This window comes from Nuphar pumila, chromosome 14 (genome assembly GCF_984573655.1).
Source record: "Nuphar pumila chromosome 14, dmNupPumi1.hap1.1, whole genome shotgun sequence".
NCBI classification, from domain to species: domain Eukaryota; kingdom Viridiplantae; phylum Streptophyta; class Magnoliopsida; order Nymphaeales; family Nymphaeaceae; genus Nuphar; species Nuphar pumila.
The window spans coordinates 32,718,580-32,737,444 of record NC_143262.1 but is presented as its reverse complement, the minus strand read 5'-3'; the positions used below and the strand labels follow the sequence as shown (position 1 = coordinate 32,737,444).

General features: G+C 37.8%; 1 non-coding gene and 1 pseudogene across 1 annotated transcript; one reads left to right on the top strand and one right to left on the bottom strand.

The window, feature by feature from the left end:
* Positions 1 to 10,496: 10,496 nt before the first annotated feature.
* On the bottom strand, positions 10,497 to 12,544 carry LOC149816733 (putative GPI-anchored protein At1g61900 pseudogene; annotated as a pseudogene).
* Positions 12,545 to 16,555: 4,011 nt separating this feature from the next.
* Positions 16,556 to 16,660, top strand: LOC149816732 (small nucleolar RNA R71). Its single transcript, XR_016427789.1, has one exon. It is a non-coding gene; the product is annotated as a small nucleolar RNA R71 (small nucleolar RNA).
* The last annotated feature ends 2,205 nt before the right edge of the window (positions 16,661 to 18,865 follow it).

Sequence of the window (18,865 nt, the reverse complement as noted above, 5' to 3'; positions counted from 1 at the left end):
CTTTCTACCTAGAGTATTAGCTTCAATTGGGCTAACTCTGTAGAATTTGAGATCTAAAATTCAAATTTGTTGCTGTTGAGCTTCTTTAAGGAAGATATCAATTTCCTTAACATGAAAAGAGAGGAAAACATTCTTAGCTTCATAAAAGCAATTAAGTGAAAAGACATTGACAAAGAATTTCACATAGATAAAGATGATTCTTGACAGTTTTGGGCAGTTTGATATCCTGGGCATTTCCCATGATGATCTGTTTGCACTCTTTTGAACCATGGATCTTTTCTAGGTTCTTTTACATCCTCCTTCATTTTGGAGATGCTCCTGACTTTTCTCTCTTTTTTTTTTAGGAAGGGTACGTCACAAACTCCTTCATCTTGGAGATGCTCCGATCCTTCTTTTTCTTTCTCAGGGATCATGACATTGGTTCTTGGGTTGAAATCTCTAAATGATAGCAGAAATCAAATATCTTTTAGGGTTTGTCGGTAGGTTCATTGCATCCGCCTTCATCTCGACGGTGATCTGAACTTTCCCTGGAAGGATGCGTCACAAACTCCGTCATCTTGGAGATGTTTCAAACCTTCTTTGGCCCCGGGGGTCCACTCGCTTAATTCGCCTTCATCTTGACGACAATTGAGAGATCCCTTTTGCGGATATTTGATTGCAGTTTAGCTTGGATGACTGAAGATATATGGATTGGGTAGGTTCCTTTTACTGCCCAGGATATTTCCACTGTCTTACCGCCAAAAGAATAAATCTTTAAGAATGCACCACAGCTATGATCAATATCAGTTCACTTATGGCTTTTCAACATCATTGAATTTTCCTTTGCTGATCATATCGAAGATTTTTCTTCATCCTCTCGGTTGACCAACAGAATAAGCTTGAATTTAGTTTTTATTTCGCAAGAGTCTTGCTCTTTTGAAAATGATATTGAAGGTAGTTTGAGATAATTCTTTGTATGATGAAAACTTTCGAGATCAACACTGACTTTTGATAGCAAATTGGCAACATATTCTAGAAAATCCTTGACGAGAGTCGCTTGATATCGAGTCGACATGTCCGTAACAAAATTCTCCTCTCTTTTTCCCCAAAAAGAGAGACTCGGGCTTAAGCCCTTACCTGAATGGGAAGTTGGAAATACTCCTCTCTTCCCTGAAAGAGGAGGTGTTTGCAAAACGGAACTTTCGAAGAGAAATTAAGTTTTCGTCAAAACTCCCTATCTCTAGGCTTCTCTTATGGAAAGGCGGCCAAAAACAAAATTGAGAAAGTATCACAGAGGAACGAGTCCATCACACTCTCCCTAGAAGAGGGTCCTCTGTGAAGGGGTTGGCCAAAGATGATAAAAACAGGGACCACAAAAGAAACGAGCTTCCGTCGAAGCTCTCCCTGGAAAAAGGGTTCTCTTGTGTAAAGTTGGTTGTTGTTTTGCAAACTGTTCGCTAAGAAAATGAGTCCCTTCAAACTCTCCCTGGAAGAGGGTTCTTGCGAACGAAAGATGGTTGCATGCGAAAAGAACGAGCTCCCTCGAACTCTCCCTGGAGAGGGTCCTTCGCAAGAGAAAAAGATTGATTTTTGACAAAATGATAACCCGAAGGTTGAAATTGAGAATTTAAGACTTGAGATGATGATGTTTGGTTAGCACAAAGGCTAAACCTGGATGGCTAACTGATTAGTCAGCCAAACACTAGCACGAGCGCTAGATGTACCAGCACGAGCACTGAATTTCAAAGAGAAAGTCCCAGTACGAGCGCCGGGTTTTTGAAAAATGCACACCAGTACGAGCACTGGGTTTTTCAAAAAGAGGATTTGAAAATGAGACCGATATTCGAAGATATTTGAGAATTGAGCAAAAATGATTGTCGGTGTTTCAGGATTATCCCTTATCCTGAAGGGGAAGTTCAAGGAGGAACTTTGGGAAAATAAGGATATACAAAAGCGAAAATCCAAGTCGGAACTCAGTTTTTCAAATATAAGAAATCAGTGAAAATCGAGTTTGAAAACTCGGATTTCTCAACCCAATAATTTTGTCCAACACGAGCATTGGATTCAAAAGAAAGTTCAAGTAGGAACTTGAGACTTCAAATAAAAGGAAAAACCCGAGTCGGAACCCGGATTTTTAAAACAATGATAAAAATGGGGAATCCGAGTTTCGAAAAACTCGAGTCTTCAAGGGTACGATCGATTCCAACACGAGCGTTGAATCCGATAGGAAGTCCGAGTCGAAACTCGAGACTTCAAACGATATATAAAAAGGGAAAACCCGAGTCGGAACCCGGATCTTCAAAATAATGATAAAAATGGAAGAACCCGAGTTTTGAACAACTCGAATCTTCAAGGGTACGATCGGTTCCAATCACGAGCGTTGAATCCGATAGGAAGTCCGAGTCGGAACTCGGAACTTCAAACGATATATAAATATAAAAAGGGAAAACCCGAGTCGGAACCCGGATCTTTTAAAAATAATGATAAAAATGGAAGAACCTGAGTTTTGAAAAACTCAAATCTTCAAGGGTACGATCGGTTCCAACACGAGCGTTGAATCCGATAGGAAGTTCGAGTCGGAACTCGAAACTTCAAATGATGTATAAATATGAAAAGGGAAGACCCGAGTCGGAACCCGGATCTTTTAAAAAATAATGATAAAGATGGAAGAACCCGAGTTTTGAAAAACTCGAATCTTCAAGGGTACGATCGGTTCCAACACGAGCGTTGAATCTGATAGGAAGTTCGAGTCGGAACTCGAAACTTCAAATGATGTATAAATATGAAAAGGGAAGACCCGAGTCGGAACCCGGATCTTTTAAAAAATAATGATAAAGATGGAAGAACCCGAGTTTTGAAAAACTCGAATCTTCCAGGGTACGATCGGTTCCAACACGAGCGTTGAATCCAATAGGAAGTTCGAGTCGGATCTCGAAACTTCAAATGATATATAAATATAAAAGGGGAAGACCCGAGTCGGAACCCGGATCTTTAAAAAAAATAATGATAAAAATGGAAGAACCCGAGTTTTGAAAAACTCGAATCTTCAAGGGTACGATCGGTTCCAACACGAGCGTTGAATTCGATAGGAAGTCTGAGTCAAAACTCGAGACTTCAAACGATATATAAAGAAGGGAAAACCCGAGTCGGAACCCGGATCTTCAAAAATAATGATAAAAAAGGAAGAACCCGAGTTTTGAAAAACTCGAATCTTCAAGGGTACGATCGGTTCCAACACGAGCGTTGAATCCGATAGGAAGTCCGAGTCGGAACTCGAGACTTCAAACAATATATATATAAAAAAGGGAAACCGGAGTCGGAACACGGATTTTTAAGAATAATGATAAAAATGGGAAGAACCCGAGTTTTGAAAAACTCGAATCTTCAAAGGTACGATCGGTTCCAACACGAGCGTTGAATCCGATAGGAAGTCCGAGTCGGAACTCGAAACTTCAAACGATATATATATAAAAAAGGGAAACCCGAGTCGGAACTCGGATTTTTAAAAATAATGATAAAAAATGGGAAGAACCTGAGTTTTGAAAAACTCGAATCTTCAAGGGTACGATCGGTTCCAACACGAGCGTTGAATCCGATAGGAAGTCCGAGTCGGAACTCGAGACTTCAAACGATATATATATAAAAAAAAGGGAAACCCGAGTCGGAACCCGGATTTTTAAAACAAAAACAAAAACAAAAACAAAAACAAAAACAAAAACAAAAACAAAAACCTGAGTCGGAACTCAGACGGGAAGGAAATAATTTCTACCCAAGAGTTGGAATTTGAAGGATTGACAGAAGCATGAGTAGATTTTGATGATGAAGATGAGGGTTTTTATTCGAGATCCTTGACCCAAGATGGCCTAAGATTCGAACGGCTTCAGGATCTTCCCCTATCCTAAAAGAATATAGAATAAAATTTGATGAGAATTGAAGAATTTATGGGGGAATAATCCAGATTTATCCCTTTATTTGAAGAAGAATAAAATTTATAAACATGGAGAGGAATTTAAATAGATTTATTTGGAAATTTGTTTTGGAAAAGGATTCTCACGGGTGGCAGCGATGCTCCTATGAGGGGTATCAGGATTATCCCTTATCCTGAATGGGAAAAGAATGATTTTAAGGAAAAATTAAATGAAGAGAAATTGATAAAAATTTAGAAAATCAAATGAAGGTTGATAAAACTTGTTATTTACAAAAGAATCCTCATAGGTAGCACTATCGCTCCTGCGAGGGGTTTCAGGATTATCCCTTATCATGAATGGAAAGAAAAATAGAATTTAAAGAGTTTTAATGAAGAGAAACTGATATAAATCTAGAAAATCAACAAAGATTAATAAAACTTGTATTTATAAAAGAATCCTCATAGGTAGCGTCGTGGCTCCTACGAGGGGTTTCAGGATTATCCCTTATCCTGAATGGGAGCACCTCGGACAACGAGGGTCAAGTTTATCCCTTAACCTGAAAGGGCCGCACCTCGGACAACGAGGGTCAGGTTTTTCCCTTAACCTGAAAGGGGTAAAACACCTCGGACAACGAGGGTCAGGTTTATCCCTTAACCTGAAAGGGCGAAAAAAAGAAGATTTAGAAAATACCTCATGGGAAAGAGGCATCAGGTTTATCCCTTAACCTGAAAGGGTTAAAGAATAAAAATTGATAGAATTTAATGACATTGATGAAAACTTGACAAAAAATTGATAAAGATAATGAACTGACGAAAATTTGATTAAATTGAAGATGAAATGAATGCAACTAATAAAGATAACAAGATTAACTGAAAAGTTGAGAAGATTTTTTGAAAAAGAGTTTGTCTGATCCTGCCTGCACGTGGGATCTTTAAAGGGAAATGTTTATTTAAGTGAAAAATCATTTTTGGGAAGAAAATCCACCGCAAGAAGAATGATCAGTGCGAGGACTGATCCTTCGAATCAACATGAGAGATCATCATGAGGGTCAATTTTTGAAGGCAATGGTTTTTTAAAACCTATTTTTGAAGAAGAAGATCAACAATAGATCTGATTTCTAAAAATAACAGTTTGAAATTGATAATAAGATCAACACAAGGGTTGATCTTTGAAGATAATGCTTAAAAACCAATCTTGGAAGATAAGACCAACACAGGGTCGATCTTTGAATATAATGATTTAAAACCCATTTTTGGAAGATAAGACCAATGCAATGATTGATCTTTGAATATGATGATTTATAACCCATTTTAAAAGATAAGAACAACGCCAGGGTTGATCTTTGAAAAGTTTTGAGATCAATTTTGGAGGATAAGACCAACTCAAGGGTTGATCTTTTGAATAAAAAGATTTGAAATCCATTTTGAAAGATAAGACCAACACAAAGGTTGATCTTTGAATATAAAGATTTAAAATCCATTTTGAAAGATAAGATCAACACAAGGATTGATCTTTGAAAAGTCTAAATTCATTTTGGAAGATAAGACCAACACAAAGGTTGATCTTTCAATATAACGGTTTGAAAAACTTATTTTTGAAGACGTGATCAACACGAGGGTTGATTTTTTGTCAAAGGTTAGACCAAGGAATATTTGAACTCCTTGGTCATAACGAAGATATTTTTTTTTTTTTAAATTTCATGATTTTTGAAAAAGCCCTCATAGGCAATATCATTTCTCTCATGAATGATGTCAGGATTGTCTCATATTCTGAAAAGAACAGGAATTTAAATGCCCCAGTATGGCGAAAGAAGAAAGTATTTGAATAAAGAAAACTTGACATTTCATTGATAAGTAAAGGTTCGCTGACAAAAACTGAATATTTACAAGAACTTTAAAAGGAAAAGATCCATAAAAGGCTGAACTGACTGGCCCCTACAAGATAACTAACAAAAAGAGACGAAAGCAGGAAACTTTGGTTTTATCAATTCTTCTGGTGATCCGGAAGAGTCTAGGTTGGAACTGCAGGTTGTTCCCCTCCTTCATTTGGTACCAAAATTTCTTTGTCGATGAAATCCTGTATGATGTTTTTGAGGACGAAGCAATGCTCTGTATCGTGCCCCCTTACTTGATGGAATTTGCAAAAACATTCTTTCCATTTTCCCATGGTGACTGAAGGATCAACTCCCCTGGGAAGCTTGATCATATCTTCCGTGAGCAGGTATTCGAGAACCTCCTCGACTGGCTGACCTAAAGGGGAAAATTTGCGATCATAACTCCAGCCAACATGCTTTGTCTCCTTTGGCTTGCCTGATTTTTGTCGAGAGCCGTCCCTTTTCTGAGAACTAGACTGAGCATGCTTGGTTTAGGGGAATCGGGCACTTTTCTTCTTTGTCTTCAATAAAAAGATTCCTATCAATGCAGTCTTGAATAATATTTTTGAAAACAAAGCAATGATCAGTGTCATGTCCTGTTGTCCGATGGAATTTGCAGAATTGGTTCTTGTATTTTCCCAAGATAGTGGAAGGACTTGTGGCTTTTGGGAGCCTGACTAGTCTCTTGGTCAACATGTATTCAAGAACTTTATCCAACGGCTCATCCAAGGGAGTGAAATCTCGGTTGCTACTCCAATCTTTACGCTTTAGCTTTTCCTGATTCTTCTCCTTCTGCGGAGGATTGGATTGAAGTGGTTTATCTTGGTTTCTGCTGAACTTTCCCTTCTGGTTTCTAGATGACTCCAAATTGCTGTTTTGATTGCCCGGGTCGCCTTTGTAGCTGCCCCCGCTGGTTTTAGAACTTCCTGCACTGCCATCGTTGTGCTTGCTCGTTCGGAAAGTGATAGGTGTCTCTTTCTTGGTGGGAGCTTTTCCAAAACTGGCTTCAGCCTGCTCGGATAATATCTCAACCATCATCTTTTTGAACAACCGATATATGGCAGGATCAATCTCATTTTGGCTGTCCTGACCTCCTTCTCTGGCAAACCTCTGAGAGTCCATTTCTCAATTCTTACTTCTGACTGGTGCGGCCTCTGATCTTAGTTTGAACCACCCGTTAATACCGAATGCTCTCTCTGGTAGGACAAAATGGAACCCTTTTAGAAAGATTTTGGAGGAAACTTTGATAAAGGAAGAAATCAAATTGACAAAGAGATATCCCACTACTAGGGATTGAGCCCGCACGAGAGGCATGACAGTCGTATTATTTTCCCGTGAGAAGAAATAAACAATTTAGAATATGATTAAAAGGACATCTCTTGATGAAAGAGATTTTTGTTACAAAATAGATTTAGAAGATATGTAGAAGAAAATTTTAGAATAATGGATGGTAAATTTTGAAAAGTTGGAAAAATTGCAGGCAGGATCAGAAAAGAATTTAAAGAAATCAAGAAAGGAAAAGAAAAATACACCTGGGGTTTCTGAAGAGAAGGAAATTTTGAATAATATGCCCAGGGTTTTGGAAAGGTTTGATATATATATATATATAAGAAAATATGAGAGACATTGCATAACTAAAGTCATATCAACAAAGATGTGCACACAGCATTCCCTAAAGGCTGACTCTAAATGCAATATTTGAAATGGCAGATAGGACCTTAATCCTAACTCTAAGATTTATATCATCTGATTCCAATCAAGGTATGCCGATATACTCAAGCCGAAGCTCGAAATACGTGGCATATAAAGATATCTCTTCGGTTCTAAGGTAATGGCTTCCCAACATCCTTGAGCACCTACCGATATACCTCGGACTATGGCCCTTAGGTACGTGGTAGGGGGGCGCGAACCCAAATAAGTGGTCCAGTTGTGAGGCTCTCTCCCGAACTATGGTTCAGTGAGACAGCCTAGCAACGTGAAGACCGGGACAATATAGGTAGGGATGTTTTCAAAATATGATCTACATGCAATAAAATCAGAAGGCTCTAATGCAAGTCCTAAAGAGATAGATCTAAATAAAGAAGAAGCAGACACTTGCATACATTGTTTGCATTCAATCCCTAAAATTGAGGAGAGTTGTATTTAAGACCTAAGTCTAATGTGAACATGGATAATCTCCTCAATATGGTCCTACCAAACCATACTTAGATCCTATATGCAATGATGTCAGCTTTTAGGACAGAGTCTAGGCTCCTAAGGTTTGCATGGAAATGTAGCTGACATATGTTAGAATAAAGACTTAGATTATATAAAAGCAAAGCAAAGGCATAGATCCAACCGGACGAAGACGAGTCCCATCACGGTCGCCAAAACTGTGATCATCGCAAAATTTTTCCTCTCTCGTGGTTTCTCTCTCTTCCTTCTCTTTTCCTTTCCAACCTCTTATTTTTCTCCTTTTTGAAGAAAGAAAGAAAAGAGAAAGAGAAGAGAAAAGAAAGAAAGAAAGAGGGAAGAGGAACTATTTTGCGTAGTCTCACTTGACCTTCATTTGAAAATATTTAGAAAATTACTCGCCTCCGTTTTGAAAATTCGCGGGAAAGATGGAGAGACGGGATTCGCTCGTCGGTACGAGGTTCGACCGTTCCTGGTGCCTTTACCAGAGGTAATCGAACCAAGGATCGAATCTGTGCCTTTTGCTTTGCCTAAATATAATCTAAGAATTTATTCTATCTCTAAATGCACAAAGAATCATGCTTGTGCAATGCAAAATGTATGCTCCTTCTGAAAGATATTTTGAAAATTTCCAAGTGTTCTGAGATGGATTTGATAAGAGAGTGAAGAAATGATTTGAATCTAACTTTAGAACTTTTGAGATAGATCAGAGGAGTTCTAAGTTTTTGAAGTAAATCAGAGTTGGGAGAATAAATGAGAAAGAATGACTTGAAGCTTTGAAAATGAAGAGAAGTGGAGTTTCAAAGTCAGAAATGGATTTTGAACTTTGAATTTGATTTTAGGAAAGGAAATGAATACTTGAATTTAGATTTTTTTTGAAGTTTTAAATTGAAATAGATTGAGGAACTCAAATGATACTTAAGAATAGAAATTGATTTAGGGAATTCAGATGAGATCTGAAAAATGGAATTGGATTTTGAAATCTAGAATTGGGAATGGAGTTAGATCTTAAAATGGACTTAAGATCTGGGATCTGAGATCCGATGTGAAATTGGGTTCTGGATCCTAAGATGGATTTGGATCTGAAGTCTGAGATCCAAAGTAGAATTGGATTCTGGATCCTAACATGGATTTGGATCTGAAGTCTGAGATCCAAAGTAGAGTTGGACTCTGGATCCTAAAGAGGAATTGGATCCGAAGTCTGAGATCCAAAGTAGAGTTGGACTCTGGATCCTAAAATGGATTTGGATCTAAAGCCTAAGATCCAACCTGGAGTTGGACTCTAGATGCTAAGATGGTTTTGGATCTGAAGTCTGAGATCCAAATGTGAAATTGGGTCTTGGATCCTAAAATAGAATTGGATCTGAAGTCTGAGATCCAATATGAGTGTTGAATCTTGGAAAAAGAAATTTTAGACATTGGATTTTGAATATACAGATGAATCCCAAAGTCAATTTAGACCTGGGATTTGAGGCTTGAAATGAATCAAGAATCTCAAAGTTTAAATTGAACTTTGAGTTTGATTGGAGCTTTTGAAAATGATTTTGCAATTTCAAAAATAAAATTGAACTTTGAAAATGAATTTGAATTGGAAATTCTGAATACGAAGTGAAATTGAAATCTCAAAGTTAAATTGGACTCTGAGATGGAAAAATAAAATAGAATTGAAAAAGATGAATAGGATTGAAGATTTGATTGAAGAAGATATTTACATCACTTGGAGTTTTGAAAAAGTAATTTTGAAAATATGATGCAGTTCTATCCTAAATGATGAATGAATTAAAAGAATTTTGAAATTGGATTTTGAAAAGCTATTTCATTCTTTAAATGAATTAAAATAAGATTGAAGATATAATACATCCTTGACTATGGTCATTGAATGTATTATATAATAATCTATATTTAAATTCAGGTGAAGAATGAAATATATTTTTGTGCTTTTATAAAGTTTAAAATGGAATTGGTTCTCAATATACTCTGACTATGGCCATTGGTATATATTTTGAGCAAATTCTAAGTTAAACTCTAATAAAAGAAGGAAATGTTTGAAAATATGATGATTTTGAAGAGGATCCAGTGCAGATCCAATGTTATTTTATAAAAGATAAAAATCCTAAGTTTTGTTTACATCCTGACTATGGCCATTGATGTAAATCATCAACTTAGGATTAATTTACCTTTTATGAAATGGTGCACGTGCCATTCGTGTTTCACCATTGTGAGATTTTGAAAAGTGAAGGTAAAAGGTATGAGAATAAGCAATTTATGATATTTACAAATGCTCATTCATTCTAATCTAGAGCAGGAAATGTGAAATATTTTCATTACATCTAATTATTACATTATGAGATTGAATTCTGAAAAGATGGGAAATATCTAACTTAAGAAAAGAAGATCTAAATCCCTCATATATTCCTGCAAAACAGAGTTAGCATAAGCAATACAAGAAAATGTCATGCATATATATATGAAAGCTAAATGATAGTATGCATATCTATAATACAAGAGTGGCAACATAAGTTTTTGTGAAAGATTTAATGTGAAAATGTATATATAATATAGTACTAAATCAATGGGGAAGTATATGTACAAAAGGGGCATACAGGTGGTGACATCAATGAGATAGGGATGTGAAGGGTGTCTATTACAAAGCTAAATGGGCCTGTGAAGCTGGAAATGGCTGTGAATGAAATTGATTTATTGCATGAAGATGTTGATACTAAAGAAGCTGATGGCCATGGAGCATCAATATTGTCATTCAAATCGCACGTGAAACTGATTCTTGAAGTGTGGTCAAGTGCTGCATCTGAAGGCAAGCTTGGTAACAGACAACCTGATTCTTCATTGCAATTGGACATACGCCTGAGAACTTCCTTTGCACCATCTGGATCCAGGCGACTAGTTAACCATCTGTAGACAACCCTCATGCAATCATCAATTGCAGTTGAGAGCTCAGGAACATTTGGACTCCCTCATGGGAGTCGAAAGAGAAGAATCCATCAAGACAATTCTCTTTGCAGACTCAGATACAACACTTTGACACACCTGGCTGTAAACACTACTTTACTGCATCAACCTTCCCACATGCAGCCAAAAGTTTAGACACATCTGCAGTGGTCTCAAACTCATTTACATCTTTAATTGGACAAGAACTTTGAGTAAGATTGGAAGGCTGTAACGAACATATGTGTTGAAGGTTTTCATTTGCACCCTGGTTTGTCAAGATCTTCTGAACATCTGACAGGCAGTAATTTGCATGATTTATGTCTAAAGCAAGTAAACCAGATGTTTTGCTAGATTCCCCGATAAGAACTGTAAGAGTGGCTTGCAACTGAGGACAACAGATAACATTGGCAAGAAAGGGGGTAAATGATCCCCAACAATCAACTGCAGTCATCCCTAACATACTCTCAGCAGCAGAAAAATTCAAGGTGCATATTCCTGACAATATTGGCAGGCTGCTGTTTCCAAATGGTGCTAATGGAGAGGGTGCCACAAGGGATGGCCATGGAGCCGTGGGCAAGGGCCAACTCTTGGATTGCTGGGAGTGTACAGTGGAGTGGAAATTGGTATGTTTATGTGCATAAGGAAACTACAGCAATACTCGGTATTGCCATAAGTGATGTAATAAGATGAACACAGCAATATCTTGGTATTGCTATAAACATGACAAATAAAGGCTACAGCAGTGCTGAGTGACTGCTATGGAGGTGGACGATGGTGTGTTGGTGATTTGCAGTCAGAAAAGCAAGTAAAAGAATTCAGCATCGAAAGTTTGCACAAACTTACATCGCTAATACACTAAGCACAGGTATAAACATGCAGCATAAGAACAGAGTAAACATATTACAGCAAACTTAAAATATTGTGGTTCAGGTGTTGCAATTTCAGATAAAAGCATCTAACCCAGATGAATTTACTACAAATTCGTAGGGCCACAAAACAACATTACATGCACCGATGACAATGTTGGTGCTACAAATTTTTAGGCAATCCCACAGTAAAGCATGTCAAACATCAACCAAATGCTGTAAGTGCTATAAAATATGATGAAAAGATGACTCATCTGAGAGGAAATTTTTGATTTGGTAGTGATACATGGAAGCCTGACAGTTCCCTGCAGATTTTGTCCTTGTTTACGAGCAGCTTTGGTGGATGTAGCTATATGGATCCCAATCTTTTAGAAGTTGATTCCCTTGACTCTGTAGATTCACTTGAGCCCCTCATGTCTTTAAGAAATACGAACTGAAAAGAGCTGGTCTTTGCTTAATCTTAAATGATTGGTTGTACCCCAACTGCGTGGACGCCATAGTAGGATATTAGCTCATCATATTTAAACTTTAGTGAATGGAACCTGCGATCACAATGATAATTCACTTCAGCCATAGTTTTCGCAATTTAGCTCAAATTGAGGGGAAAGAAAACACTTCTTCTGGGTATTGTAAGATTGATTCCTTCCAATTGAAGAGGAAAATTTGCAATATTATCAACAAAGTTACCTTCTGCCTTTGCCCGCTTACTGAATTGTTAGATTTATGATAAAAGGAAGTGTCACCTTTGCTACAGAATCATCCACATATGGGAACATCAGCATGGTTCTGCAAACTGTCATCGCAGGAGAATTAATTGTTTTCTCAGTTTCAAATTTCTCCAACAACCTCTCATAAATGTTGTTTGAATTACTCAGGTGTCTTGTGCAGGTGACGTGCACAAGTACTAACAAATGTTGTGGGACCTTTGTATTGGAATTTACAGCATTTCAACTTCATGCTGGCAATCAGAGCAGTTGGTAATTCCCAAATAAATCAGAGAGATGATCAGGCCTTACCTCTTGAGGGTCCCATCCGATTAGGCCCAATATAAACTGGTTACAAGATATTTGTGCCAAAATATCCAAGGTTTATAACCCGACGATTGCTTATTAACAAACGAATTGGATTATCATTTTATCATTAAGAGGAAAAACACAGAGTTATAATTTCAGGAACATAGAATATATATATATATAATGTCAAAATTTAAAAGGATTGATGCAAAAAAAAGTAGCAGTGAGGCTTTCTTACCTGATTCCACCTGGTTATCTGTAGGCGCTGACCCGTCAAACCTGATTTTGTAACCCATTTCATCAATATCCATGATCTCTCCTTTATCTTTCGCGCAGGAATAAAATGCTAATAACAAAATGAGAATCAAAAGGGGGAGTCATCTTATCCAGAGAACTCAAAGTGTCTTATATGCCACGATTTCAGCAGATTCTGTACTGGAGAATTCGTCACCAAAGTTTTCAGGCTTTAACATGCAGATCACTGTGGAGGTACTTGATGATGAACCATGACAACTCGTGTACACTTAAAATTACCATGTTATGAACGCTGTCACAGGTTTTTTTTGAAAAAAGCTTGCCATCTTCCTGTTTGCAGATGAAGTCCGGTGTGCAGAAACTAATGTTTTGCAGACACAGCATGCCTAATGATAAAGTAAAATATAGAGGATCCAGGTGTATGGTGAATCAGAACATCTTTAAAACAGTGTATGAAGCAACCACGGGATTACACTGAGGAAATGGAATCCCAATGCACAGGGTGATGTAAATAAACCGATGTCATGTAAAATCCATCGCTGCTATATTCTAAAGATGGAAATGATGGCATCACCGATATTAAATCCAATAAATGAAAGGTGGAAAACAGAAAATCAAACACAATAGGCAATCACAACCAACAGACGGCAGAGAAATGGACATTAGGAATACCTATTACTTATCTAAAACGAGATCTAAGGTTAGATGCAAACTTAAAAAAAAAAAATGAAATAGGTTGGAACATTGTATTCCTCCATTGTGGCAGTAGGTAGATCGGATAATGAAAATGACAAATTAGAAGACAGATATTTAACAAAAATCAGAGAAATTTTAATAAACGTAAGAGGGAAATGTTGGAACAAACGTTCCATCGCTATTGCATATGGGCGTGTCGATGTTGCACAGGCAACTCAACATTACCCAAGGTGCGTTAATGGGTTTAAGAAGCAAGAAATCACAAAGGAAAGAAAAATTTACAGAGGAGAAGAAAACGTACTTACCTGTAATGGCAGAGGTAGTCGACCTATTACTTGAGGATAAACGGAGGAGATAGGAAGGCGAAGAGGAAGGTCATCGTGAAAGAGGCTGATAGATCGGTGAGGCGTGATTTTCTTTGCTCGATATGAAGAACACCATGAAGAGGTGAATGGCGGATTTAGTGAAGGCAAAAGGAGGTGGAGGGGTGATAACGGGTGGATTGAAGAAGAAGATGCCAATGGGGAGGTGAAGAAGCAGTCGTGGATGATCGAAGGGTGATGGGGCAACCGGATCACACATGGGGGGGAGTTCTGGAGGGTTTGGTGGGAGCTTCGCGAAGGAGGAAAGTGGTTAAAGATGAAGGGCTCAGGGTGCTTGTTGATGGAAGAAGAGGATCAGAGGGTGGAGGTCATGGAGGAAGACTCTCCTCCCTCAGAGGCGCCGCCCTCTCCTCTCCTACGCAGGAAAACCCGTCACCAATTTTACGAAAAATGGCTCTTTCAAAAAAACAAATTCAAAAAGATGTTTTTCTAAAATGTTTTTTTTTCCAAAAACGGGTTTTCAAAAACCACTGCAACTGCCTTCGTTTACTTTTGATTTTGATTTTTTTTTTTTGTGTTCTTTTCTCAATATTTCTATTTTTTTTTATTTTTATTTTTTTAGAATGAAAAACTGAGAAAACAAAGACTAAACCCTAATTTTTTTTGTATTTTCCTAAAAAAGAATTTTTACAAAAGTATTTTCCTTAGAATTTCAGACTATTTCAGGAAAATTTCTTCAGAAGAATGGGTTTTGACCCCCGGTTTTTGAGGAAATATTCAAGTTCTGGCACTCGAATCGAGAAATATAACGTGATGGATCCAAACGGATATCGGACAAAGTGTCTGAGCTTTTTCAAAAATTATTTTTGATAATTTTGATAATTTGATTTAAAATTGGATAATGAAGCTCATATTTGGATTTTGATGTAGATCCGGATCCAAAATTGAGTCAGCTATATAAAATGAATTTAATTTCAACAAAATTTGAGAAATAAAAAAAATGGAATTTAGATTTAAAGCCGACTCAATTACCCAAAAGATGGGGGAAAAAGGCAAAAAGGGTATATTTACAACATTTTGAAAAATTTGGGGTGTTCACATACACGCAATGATAGGGGCTCCAGGGTCCTTGAGCTTTGGTGGTGTCTGATGCTGAAGTACTGAACTCACCTGCTCAGTCAAATGGACCCTGTTAGGAACTCTCTCTCTAGATTTACGCTTCTGCGTACATAGCTCCTTCAGGAATTTGGCATATGCCGGCACCTGCTGAATCGCATCGAGCAAAGGTAGGTTGATCTGCACATGCTTGAATATGTCAAGCATGTCCTGGATCTTCGCACCTTGCTTCCCTCTATATCCAGGAGACTCTAATGCATTGGGATAGGGTGGTGGGGGAATATACTCGGGTGGTTCCTTCTCTTTGTGAGAAGGCTCACTCCTATCCTTCTTCTGAACTGAGGATGAAGATGATGATGATGATGGTAATGAAGATGATGATGGGGATGGGGATGGGGATGATAATGATGGCTGAGCCGACGTAGGTGAAACAATGGTCTCTAGCTCCTATATCCTCTCTCTACTCTCTCTCTCTCTACTCTCGACATGATACTCACGTCCACTCCTCAGGGCCATAACAGATTTGGCCTTATGCTGTGTCTCAGTATGAAACAGGCCTCCAGTCATCTGGTCCTTGCCCTTTGGGTTCATGACAGCCTGACTCGGTAATGTACCCTCAGGTCTCCAACTAATAGCCTCAGCTAACTGTCCCATTTGCGACTCTAACTTCGCAATGGACTGCGTATGTGAGCTCAATATCTGGCTACACTTATCGAAGGCATTCTGATTAGAGGTTTTCACCTCTTGGAATGCCTGGAGAAGTCTCTCCTCAAAAGATGTCTGCGGGGCAGACTCCTGCTGAATCGGGGGAGTGACTGAAGAAGAAGACTGAGAATAGCTCGGTCTTTGGAATGATTGAGTAAAAGATGGCTGCCGAGCTGGCTGAGAGGATGTAGGCATTTGCATGGAAGATTGTGGATTCTTCCATGAAAAATTGGGATGGTTACGCCAACCCGGATTATATGTCGATGAAAATGGGTTATTCGGCGATCTGACATAACCCTGAGCTGCGTGAAATTGTTCTTGAACAAATTCAGGGTACTGAGATGCCGAAGGGCATTCAGTGATATCGTGTGCCGGACTGGCACAAAGAGTACACACCTGCTGTGTAGTGGATGGTCCTGAGAGAAGCTGGTCCAGCTTCTAAGCAATCATGTCTACCTTGCACTGTAGTGCAGTAGATGGACCAATCTCAAGAACACCAGCTTTCTTTTGAATGCTGGGTGTGACTCTATCCGAATGAGAACTCGAAGCATGGTGGAGGGAATTTTCGGCCAATATATCAAATAACCTCCATGCTTCGTCCTCGCTCTTCAGCATGAATGTCCCTCCACATGAAGAGTCGATCATCTGACGATTCTTGTCAGACAATCCATCGTAGAAGCTCTGCACCAGTTGCCATTTCGGCACCTGATGATGAGGACATTTCCTGAGGAGATCCTTCATTCTCTCCCAGGTCTCATGAAAGCGCTCACCATCTAGCTCTGAGAAGCTAGTGATGGCTCTATAGTATTGGTTGGTACGACCAATGGGAAAGTATTTCCGAAGAAACTCCTGTTGCAACTGATCCCATGACTCTATTTCTACAGAATCTAAGGACTTTAGCCAATACTTGACTTTGTTCTTCAATGAAAAAGGGAATAGAGTCAACCTCAAAGCATCATCATCGAAATTCTGTATCTTTACAGTAGAACAGATTTCGAGGAATTCATCTAAATGTCGGTAAGGATCCTCATGACTAAGGCCATAAAAAGATGGAAGCATCTGAATAATGTTGGCCTTAATCTCATAATGCGGCGCTCCTACATCGGGTCTCCGAATGCAGGATGCCTGAACATAGTTTGTGGGAATGAAGTATTCCCGCAGAGGACGTGGATGAACTGGGGGTGGAGGTGGAGGATCCATGTCAGCCATTGTTGTCGAACTTCGATGAGAATGTAAAATTCTCTCTGGGTTGTCAACAAATGGATGTAATGGGGTTCCTAGACCTCGTCGCCCCTGCATACACTGGTACTAAAACCAGATGTAAGCAAACGACCTAAATCTCAAACTAACTAACTCAAGTACTAAAATGTAAATAAAACAAATAACAGTACTAAGAAACAGATATGCTATCTAGCTGTGTGAGAATGCTATAACTAAATAAAGAAATAACAAAGTAAACTATTCTAAAATACTGAAACAAATAAATACAGGAAATCACAAACTAAGTTTTTCTAAAACCCACCTGTCTAATCGCTCCTTGCAGAATGATAATTAAGTGAATCCTAGAAAGAACAGTACGTGAATCCTATATTTACTAACTATGTTAATCCTATATTCACTTACTAATCCTACTAACTAGAAAGAAAACAACTAATTAACTAACTAAAACAAATTAATAAATCAAACTCTAAGAAATAAAGTAATTATTTCGCCGTTCCCCGGCAACGACGCCGAAATTTGGTTGATATTTTGAAATGATCTTTTTTAAAACAAGTATTTTCAATAAAACTTTGGAAAATCGTCAACCAAAAGTATAAAAAACCGACTTTCCATAAAGTGGTAAGTACGGGTCGAATCCTCAGGGAACAGGAAATAATCAGAGTATTTCTTAAAATTTAATTTATTAATTACAAATGTCAATCTACAATTATAAAGCTAATACAACTACAATTAATTACTAAAATGAAAATGAAAAAGCAACTAAGTCTTCGGCTCCACGCCAAGGGTATTTCCGTCTTTTCACCAATTATTCGCTCTTCGCACTTGGACAATAACCCTGGAAACTAAAGATGCTTTTCAACCTAAAAATGAAGGAAATACAAAGTTAGTATTCTATTCTAACAATGCAAACAATAACTAAAACTAAGTCTAATTTTACGAAAGTAATAAAACAAATGCTACTTATCAAACAATAATTAATTAAAATACTAAACTAATTCTAAAATTAGCTAAATTAATTCTACTAATGCTGTATGATGATTATGCAGCTCCTAAAATGCAGAAACTACTGAAAACAGGTCTAAAATGCCGAAACTAAGGAAATTACGAAAATGCCCCTAACTAGTGCAAAATAACTTTCTGACAGGTTATCGGAAAACCACTGTTTGACAAAGAAAACGAGGTCCGATTTTCCCGAAACTTGTTCTGTTCTGCAACTGACAGATTAAACAATCTGACAGTTTTTACAGAATGAAAAAACGATATCTGGAACTCCAGATATAAGCATTTTAAAAACTGGGAAAAATCAGGATATCGAAAGTCCTGTAATTTAAAAACCAGAAAAAGCAGTTTTCGCAAAACGCTTAAAAATCAGACCAAATCAACTTCGAAAGAGCTGAAATTTGGTCTGCAGTCAGATAACACGCCACTCAAGTGAACAGAAAAAGAATTTTTGGAAAACACGAAATTTTTACACGGAAAATAATGCTTGTGCGACAGGGCAAAAATCGAGTTTTTCTTTGAGTGCACTATTCACTTTATGAATCTATTTAAACACTATAAAATGCAAATTAAACCTAATGCAATCTAAATGACACTGAATAACAGTGTAAATGCAGATGAATATTACAATTACGCTAAATGCATGACGAACGAAATACGATAAGCAAATTATGACTAAAACTATGTTAACTAACGATGCAAATACACTTAAGCTACTCAATGAAATGCGATTCGAATTAACTATGTTAAATACTAAATAAATACGAGTCAACGAAGCACAATGCACAAATCA